The sequence below is a fragment of the Nicotiana sylvestris genome, chromosome 7 (genome assembly GCF_000393655.2).
Source record: "Nicotiana sylvestris chromosome 7, ASM39365v2, whole genome shotgun sequence".
Taxonomy (NCBI): Eukaryota; Viridiplantae; Streptophyta; class Magnoliopsida; order Solanales; family Solanaceae; genus Nicotiana; species Nicotiana sylvestris.
Window position 1 is genome coordinate 13,448,968 of NC_091063.1, and position 8,082 is coordinate 13,457,049.

The window sequence follows — 8,082 nt, forward strand, 5'->3', positions numbered from 1 at the left end:
TTCTACATATGCTTCAAGGGCCTGAGTATTTTCTGCTTCTCCCCCTCTATCACCTGGTTGCAACGTAAGAAAATGAAAAAGTAGAAGTCCACCATTGAAGCCCATTCAAAGCTTTGCTTTCGAAAATATGATTTTTTGAGTTTGTTAGTTGTTTGAATTGGGTTTTGTTATAATTGATTGAAAATATCAAAAGGAGTTCAAGATTTAAATTTGAAGTGATTTGGAGTATATTTGAGCAAGATTTGAGTTAAATTTCAAAAAAGACGCAAGGAAGAAGACGAAGTCGGTTTTTTGTATAATCTTGTATAATAGTGTATATGAGTGTATAAACACATCTTATACACTATTATACGCTTTTATACACCTTTATACAAACGTTTGTAGACTAACTTCTTTCACGATTTTCAGTTGCAATTCTTGTTCAAAACCATTCCAAATCTCCATTAAATGACTTCAAATTTTATATACAACCTCCTTATACTATTTCTAACAAGTTTAAATAATACCCACTCCAAAATTCTCACGAAATCAAATTTGAAATTTAAACCCCACATATTTAAGCTTGTTAAAAATCTAATTTTTACTACCTAAATAAATTTGGTTTGTTGAACTAATATTTGAGTCACAGTTAATGATTCGAAAGTTAACTTAAAAGCTTGAGCAATCTTTTTTTAAAAATTAAATAATAATTTCGAGAATATATTGGAGTTGAATATTAAGTAATAGCCTATTATTTTGGGCTAGTTAATTGTAAACTAAAATATGGGCTATAAAATTAAAAAGTAGGGAGGCCAATTGATGTCACGTGAAATTTTCCCAATATTATAGGCTATATCAGCAAACTTGGAGGTTGGAGCTGGTAAGCTGTCCCTTTTGGATCTACTTTCAATCGACAAATTATAAATATAAAGGTATTGTTATATGTCATTAGTGGTAAAACAATAAATAAGATGATAAGAAGTAACATCTCATATTTAAATCATATTTATTAGTTTGGTTGTCTATGGACCTGATGAACCAATTTTGGAACTTTGCAGTTTTCCTACCTATATATTCAACTTATTATGTTTCCGAAAAAAAAAAAATCTGTATGTGACCAAATGAAAAAAGAAAAAGAAAACAGAACTATTTAAAAGGTTCAAGTGAAGAAGGATTATGAGAATTTTTTCAATTAAAGTGATATTATTCGAAATGGGATTATTTAATTTATCAGAGTCGCCATTTGGAATAGTTTATTTGGTGTCCCAAGTCACCGGCTTATTTTAAAATCCCAAATCGAGGAAATTTTGATTTTTATTTAAAGGTCTGCGAACCAGAAATTCTAGATAAGGAATTCTGTTAACCCGAGAGAAGGTGTTAGGCATTCCCGGATTTCGTAGTTCTAGCACGATCGCTTAGTGATTATTATTTGGCTTAAGTTGTTTAACTACTCATTTTTAAAACTTATGCGCATTTAACTCTGTACCGCTTTTAATCACTTGATTTATTCAAAATTAAAGAATTGAGATACGCGTACGTATACTCTTTTCTTTTGACGCGTCAAAAATTATGTCACGCGAACGTGTCCACAATTAATAACGCTTCGTTTATTTTATTGGGAAAAGTTTGGTTGAAGTTGCGCGAACGCATCCCTCGAGTTACTTTAAATTAAATTCGCAATTATGTTACGCGAACGTATACATAATCACAATACTAATCTAAATCGAGCCTAAAGCAAACTACGATTATTTAAGGTTATTTTAATACTAGGTTATGTATTTCCTATATTTCTTATATTGTTGTTATTTCGTTATTTTATGTTATGTATTTTATGTTATTTACTATGAGTCTATTGATAGTACTAATATATTGTCTTTTGTTGCTCTCTTGAGCCGAGAGTCTCCTGGAAACAGCCTCTCTGCCCCTCAGGGTAGGGGTAAGGTCTGCGTACATATTACCCTCCCCAGACCCCACTTGTGGGATTATACTGGGATGTTGTTGTTGTTGTTGTTGTAATACTGGTTAATATTTATATGAGGGCCATAGGTTATTTAATGAAAAATGACACGCCTCAAACTATTTTAACTAAAGGGGGTTTGCATTTTTATTTAATTAAGACTAAAGATACTAATTTTGAAGTTCAAACTAAGAAATCTTTTAACCAAAAATGGGAAGGCTGTGCTTAGAATTATCATTGAACAATTGAATTGGGTTAGGACATTCAACATTGGATTAAATCCAGAAATACTCAGCTTTGAAAAGCTGGATTTGGGCTCCAAATTTGGGCCCATCAGAATGGGTATTCCAGGACTGAATTTAACTAGTGCTTGCCCACATTAGGCTTCAGGCGGGCCCAATTGTGAATTTATACCGGCTGGGTCTATCCACCTTTGCGTTCTTAGCCATAGCATACACATAAATCAAGAGCTGCAAGTGTACTCACTTTTAAATAGAAAAAAATTAGATTCAAAACCCAACTCAAATTTGAATATTAATTATACTACACATGATTTGCAAGATAAAAGAAACATACATTTATGCCATGAACTATAAGGAAAAGGGAAAGCTTGGATTTGGCTTAAATAGTAATTAAGGAAGAATTAGAACATGAGCTCAAGGTCGTTTGGGCCTGAAGTTGAGCCCGAAGACAAGGAATAAGTTCAAATGAAGGCAGCCCACCCTGAGTTTCACCAGGCTGCCTTGCCTGGCCTTAGCCAAGCCCAAACCAAAAATTTTAATTCTCTTCTTACAGCATATAAAAAATCAACAGAAAATATCTAATTTAAACCAATGCTATTAACAGGAACTAAACCTCAAATTTTACCATATACTAATCCATGCCATGATGAAATCAGTCTAATAAATATATACTTGTAACAGCTGGTTAGATGCATTAATTGCAATCCAGCGTACAAAATATTAAACAAAATATAGGCTGAAATTTACAAATACAGCCTGTTTAACCAAGTTCTTTACAGTCCACTTATTACAAAAATCTGAATACAATGGCAATTTTACAGCAGTAAACAGACTTTTGCATTGCTATTAAACCAAAAATACTGCTTTCTTAAAAATATTCTAAGTAACAGTCCAATCTACAGCTGCTTTACTAACTATATTTAGGCTAAAACTATTACAAACTTGCATAACTTATAGAGAATCTTTTGGACATGGCTTGTCTATTAGAGCTTGGTCTTCCTTTGTTAAAAGAACAGTGTGAGTCCCACTTTAAGGCTTCTGAACCTGCTGATTTAACCAACCAGCGGCTAAATTAGCAGGCTATAGCTCATGGACAAACAATCAAAGAAAGAGAAAACAATGGTTTTAAGTAAAAGAAACCAGATGAAAGAAGGAAGGAAAGCATAACTCAAATAAATCATAGACAACATCAAACCTAAATGTTTTGCTATGAAGCAAAGCTATTTGTGCAGTTTTAAGAACATTTTCATACTACCGAAGTGCATACAAAACACAAAAAAATTGATAAAGTAAGTGAACACACATTTATTTCTACCATTGAATCAGACATCATAGACATGAAGTATAGATCTAGACTGAGGATTTCATTTGATATAAAGATTGGTTACATACCTTGAAATAGAAACAGCAAAGATGACCAAATAAAGGTTAAGAAAAAAAAACCAAGAAGTTTCAGCAACCAAACACAGCAACAAACCCAATATAACGACACTCAGAATGCTAGCAAATGAACCAGTTTTTAACCAGCAGTCCACAACCAAAGATATCAGAACTTAAAAGAAACACTGAATTAGATTTTTGCCATAATAGGAGGAATTTTCAGAGGTTTTAGTTCGAAAGTCAATAGTAAGGAACAAAAGAATCCTTAAATCCTCAAAGTGCTTTTTTCCTTTACTTTTGGTAATTTTGAGAATGTTTTCCGAGGTGTTTTCAGGACCTTTTTTGTGCAGAAAAATGCTGATGATTGTTTGACTATGATTCTCTAAAATCAGAATGAGAGAGCCTACATATATAGGCTGCCTAGAGAGAGTATCTTTTTGGGCATATTCCTTATCCTAGGGTAAAAATAGTATTGTCCTTTTATAACCCTTGGTACAACTGTCCTATATTTCAACATCTTTTGTAACAGTTAGGACAACTGTACATTTTCTAGAAACTTCTGATTTTTTAGCCTAAGTGGAAATCCATTTTTACCCTTTGAATTACCACCTATTTCAGTTCTATCCTAAACTTTTAGGTTCAGTTAAGTCCCTAAAGTTTCAATTGATATACAAATCAAGGAAAACAAGGACAAACCTAGAAAGGATCAGCTGTTCGAATCAAAAAATGCCCAAGAGAAACAAATGGCTACAATCTAAAACCTTTAACAAATTAATATGCCTAAACAGTAATCCAAACAAAGTAAAGATGCAATTTGCAAAGGAGACCTAGAATTACCCTAAATTAGTTTGTAAACTTAAACAAATAAAAGAACAAATAGCCTAAGAACTTGTTAATTCAACTAAGATGAAACTGACTATGAAATCGTGGGAAAAAGAACAGGGTAGATATTAACAATGAAAACTAGTTAAGCTAAACTCGTGCAATTAGAAGCATGCTTTAATTTAATCTAATAAACAACAACAAATACCAAACAGAACTAAAGAGCCGCAACAAAAAAGAGGGAAATCCTAAAACTACCAAACTAAAATCATGCAACCATAACTAAAATATGCAGAAAAAGATGGAACAAACAGAAAAGAGAGAAGAAATTACCTAAGCTTATTTCCCAACTTAGGCAGTCAAAGGCATGTCTAAACTTCGAAAGGGGGATATGAATTTGTTTCATCCATTAATCGACTGTTCTTTGTCAAGAAAAGTTGGTTAATGGACGTTTTAAGTTCATAGGTCTCAAACACTGACCATAATCGAGAAGAGGAAATTAGGGTTTCAAAGGTCTCAGATTCAAAATTCGAAAATTTTTGGGCTTGTTTGAAGGGAATGGTTATGAGATATGGGAAGAGGAAGAGAAGGTGATTGTCTGGGGCTAATTTGGTGTGGTTTGGAGTAGTTAGGGTTTTGGCCTTGATTTCGATTCAAGATTCGAGAACTTTGATGATGATTCGAAAGAAATTGATTGGGGATTTGGAATGAGGAGGTTACGGGTGTCCTGTGGTGTTGATTTGGGGAAAATTGGAGCACCGGAACTAGGGCTGGGCATATATCGGGTAAACCAATAACTAGAACAGTTAATTGTTTATTGGGTTATCGGTATCGGGTTATTGGATTAACGGTTCGGTAACGGTTTAAAAAAATTTAACTATTGGATTATCGGTTCGGGCCTCAGTTTGCTAATTTTTTAATGGGTTAACCAATAACCCAATAAGAATTAATAAAATTACGACTTTACCCTTAATTATATACATACACTACGACTTCAGTTCATTTTCTCCTATTCTTTATCAGTCGAACTCTTCAGTTGCTTCATCTTCATTCTTCATAGACCTTACTAGTTACTCCTAGCGTAAGTCTTTAGTCTTATACGTTGGACTTTTAATTTCTATAACAAAATTCATCTTTATATTGGTATTTTTGACTGTTAATGATTTTTTATTTTTTATTTTTATTTTTATTTCTTAATTTTGTGAGCTCACGTTGTGCAGCTTATACCTACTACCAGTTTTTCTTCGCACTTATCAATTCTTAATCGACAATCTTTGTCAGTTTCGAGTGTATTTTTTAATATTATTCTTCTGTACAGTACGCTGAGCTTTGACAACAAGATAATATTGTCTTGCCTTCTAGGTATTTTTTATTTCTGTGTTAGTATTACCCATGCACAGATCAATGTTTTGCTCTATGGTTTTTTTTTCCAGGTTAGACATTTGACAAACAACATCCAGTTTATTTAGTGAAGCCTATAAGGATTGAGTAGTTGTTGTCTTGTTAACTTGAATTTGAATTGTTAGTAATATATGTTTGGACTTGTTAATTTTAAGGTGAAATTGTTACTACTTTGTATTATTATTATTAATGTATTTGGACAACTGTTGTTGAAGAATTAGTACTATTCCATTTGTGGCCACTGGACATGACACATAAATGGGCAGTATACTATATGTGAATTCTTCTCTTTTTTGCTTAACTCCGGTAAATTGTCTTCTCTTTTTTGGTTAAATTTAGATTGGGTTATCTTATCGGGTAAACCGATAATCGAACTGATAATGATCGATAATCGATTAACCAATAACCGATAACGGATATCTTATCAGTTCGGTTATCGGTTTATCAAATTTGTAAACCGATAACCGATATGCTAAACCGATAATATTCATAACCAAACCAAACCAAACCAACCGATGCTCACCCCTAACCAGAACCACCGTGAGGCGATTTCTGGTAGGTGGTTTGTGGCGGAGGCGGCGAATGTAAGATGGGGCGGTTAGGGTTCTCATCAGAGAGGGTGAGAGACAAAAATGAGCCGAGTTTAGGGTTTTTTTTTTGGGGGGGGGGGAGGTTGACTAATTTAGGACAGTAATATAGTTAATGAGAGATCAGTTCTAAGCCGTTAGATCATAGAGATCCAACGACTGTGATTAGGAGGGGACAAAACGAGGTCGTTTTGGACTATAGGGAGATGGACCGGGTAAGGTTGGTTTGGGCCTGGGTCTGGCCAAGTTTGGGGACGATTTTGACATTAAAGAGTCCTTTTTTCAATTTAATTAAAAATCCTAAATAAAAATCCTAAATTAATCCAAATTGTGAAACTAAACTAATTACCTAATTGCAAAAATTATAAAAACCATTTAATCATAAATTAAAAGTGAAAAATCAATAATCTAAAAGTAGAAGGAAATAATGTAAAAGGCCAATTTTTGTGATTTTCATTTTTTATAAAACAAGTAATTACTGATTAATCCTAAAATATAAAAATAAAGCCTAAATGCAATGCATGGTATTTTTGGTATTTTTCATAATTTAAATAAAACTTAAACATACACAAAAATGCAAACAATTAAATAAAATTCTACAAAAATTCCTAAAATGCCAAATAATTAATAGAAAAATATATTTTCTTGGGATTTTATAGGAGTATTTCGTATATGACAAAAATCACATGCTCACAGCTGCCCCTCTTTGCTCGGGAACATGAAGCGTTTTCGGGCTAAGATAAAATGAGCAATTACAAGCGATTTTTGCCCGTTTGAAACTCCATGAGAAGCATCTTTTGAAAAAGCCTGATCGAACCTTGCTTCGGAGGTTGCCTACATATCCTTGGCAATAAAGGAATCAAGTCAGTGTAGTTCTGGAAGTTTTGGTAGCTGGGACTATCGGGAAGCTGTGATTTCACTGATGTTGCCGTTGTTTCTGCTTGCTGAGCTCCTTATTACGCCAAGATGACAGATGAAACGCTAAACTAGCTAAGCCTATCAACTACGAGTTACAAGATTCCTATCTATAAACCTTCTGAAGCTTGATCTTGAATCTCGGATGGTTCTTCCTGCAGACTCCGACCCGAATCTTGATGCTCGTTAGCTGCAACCGCTGGTTCCTTCTTCTTCAACTTTTTTGATCAGGGCGGGACATGCAAAACTTGTGACTTCAATCATATCTTGAGCAGTCCGCATATTTTCTCTACTTCTATTTTTAGAATTCAACTTCTTTTCTTGTTCTTCTTTCTTTTATTTGGGTTGAGAATTTTTCTTTTGGTCATCTCAAACCTTGCGCCTCACGGCGAAAACCTGTTCATGCACCAAAGCAAAACAAACGAATGGAATTTCTGCCCTAATTTTCACTAGGAAAATTTCATGAGTTATTGCAACAACATCTAAACTATATGTATTATTGAAAGCAATAAAATCAGGATTGTGTATCCTTAGGAAAAATAGATTAGGGAGTGTAGCCCTATATCTACAATGAAATCAACTAGGGATCGGGGGCCCTGAGTTGGAAATATTGCCAGGTTATGCTGGAAAAATGGCCGGTTTATGACAGAAAGGTCCTCGGGTTATGCTGGAAAAGTCATCGGGTTATGCCGAAAAAGAAAAAGGTCCTCGGGTTATGCCGGGGAAGTCCTTGGGTTATGCCGGAGAAGGTCATCGAGTTATGCTGGGAAAGTCCACGGGTTATACCGGGAAAGTCATC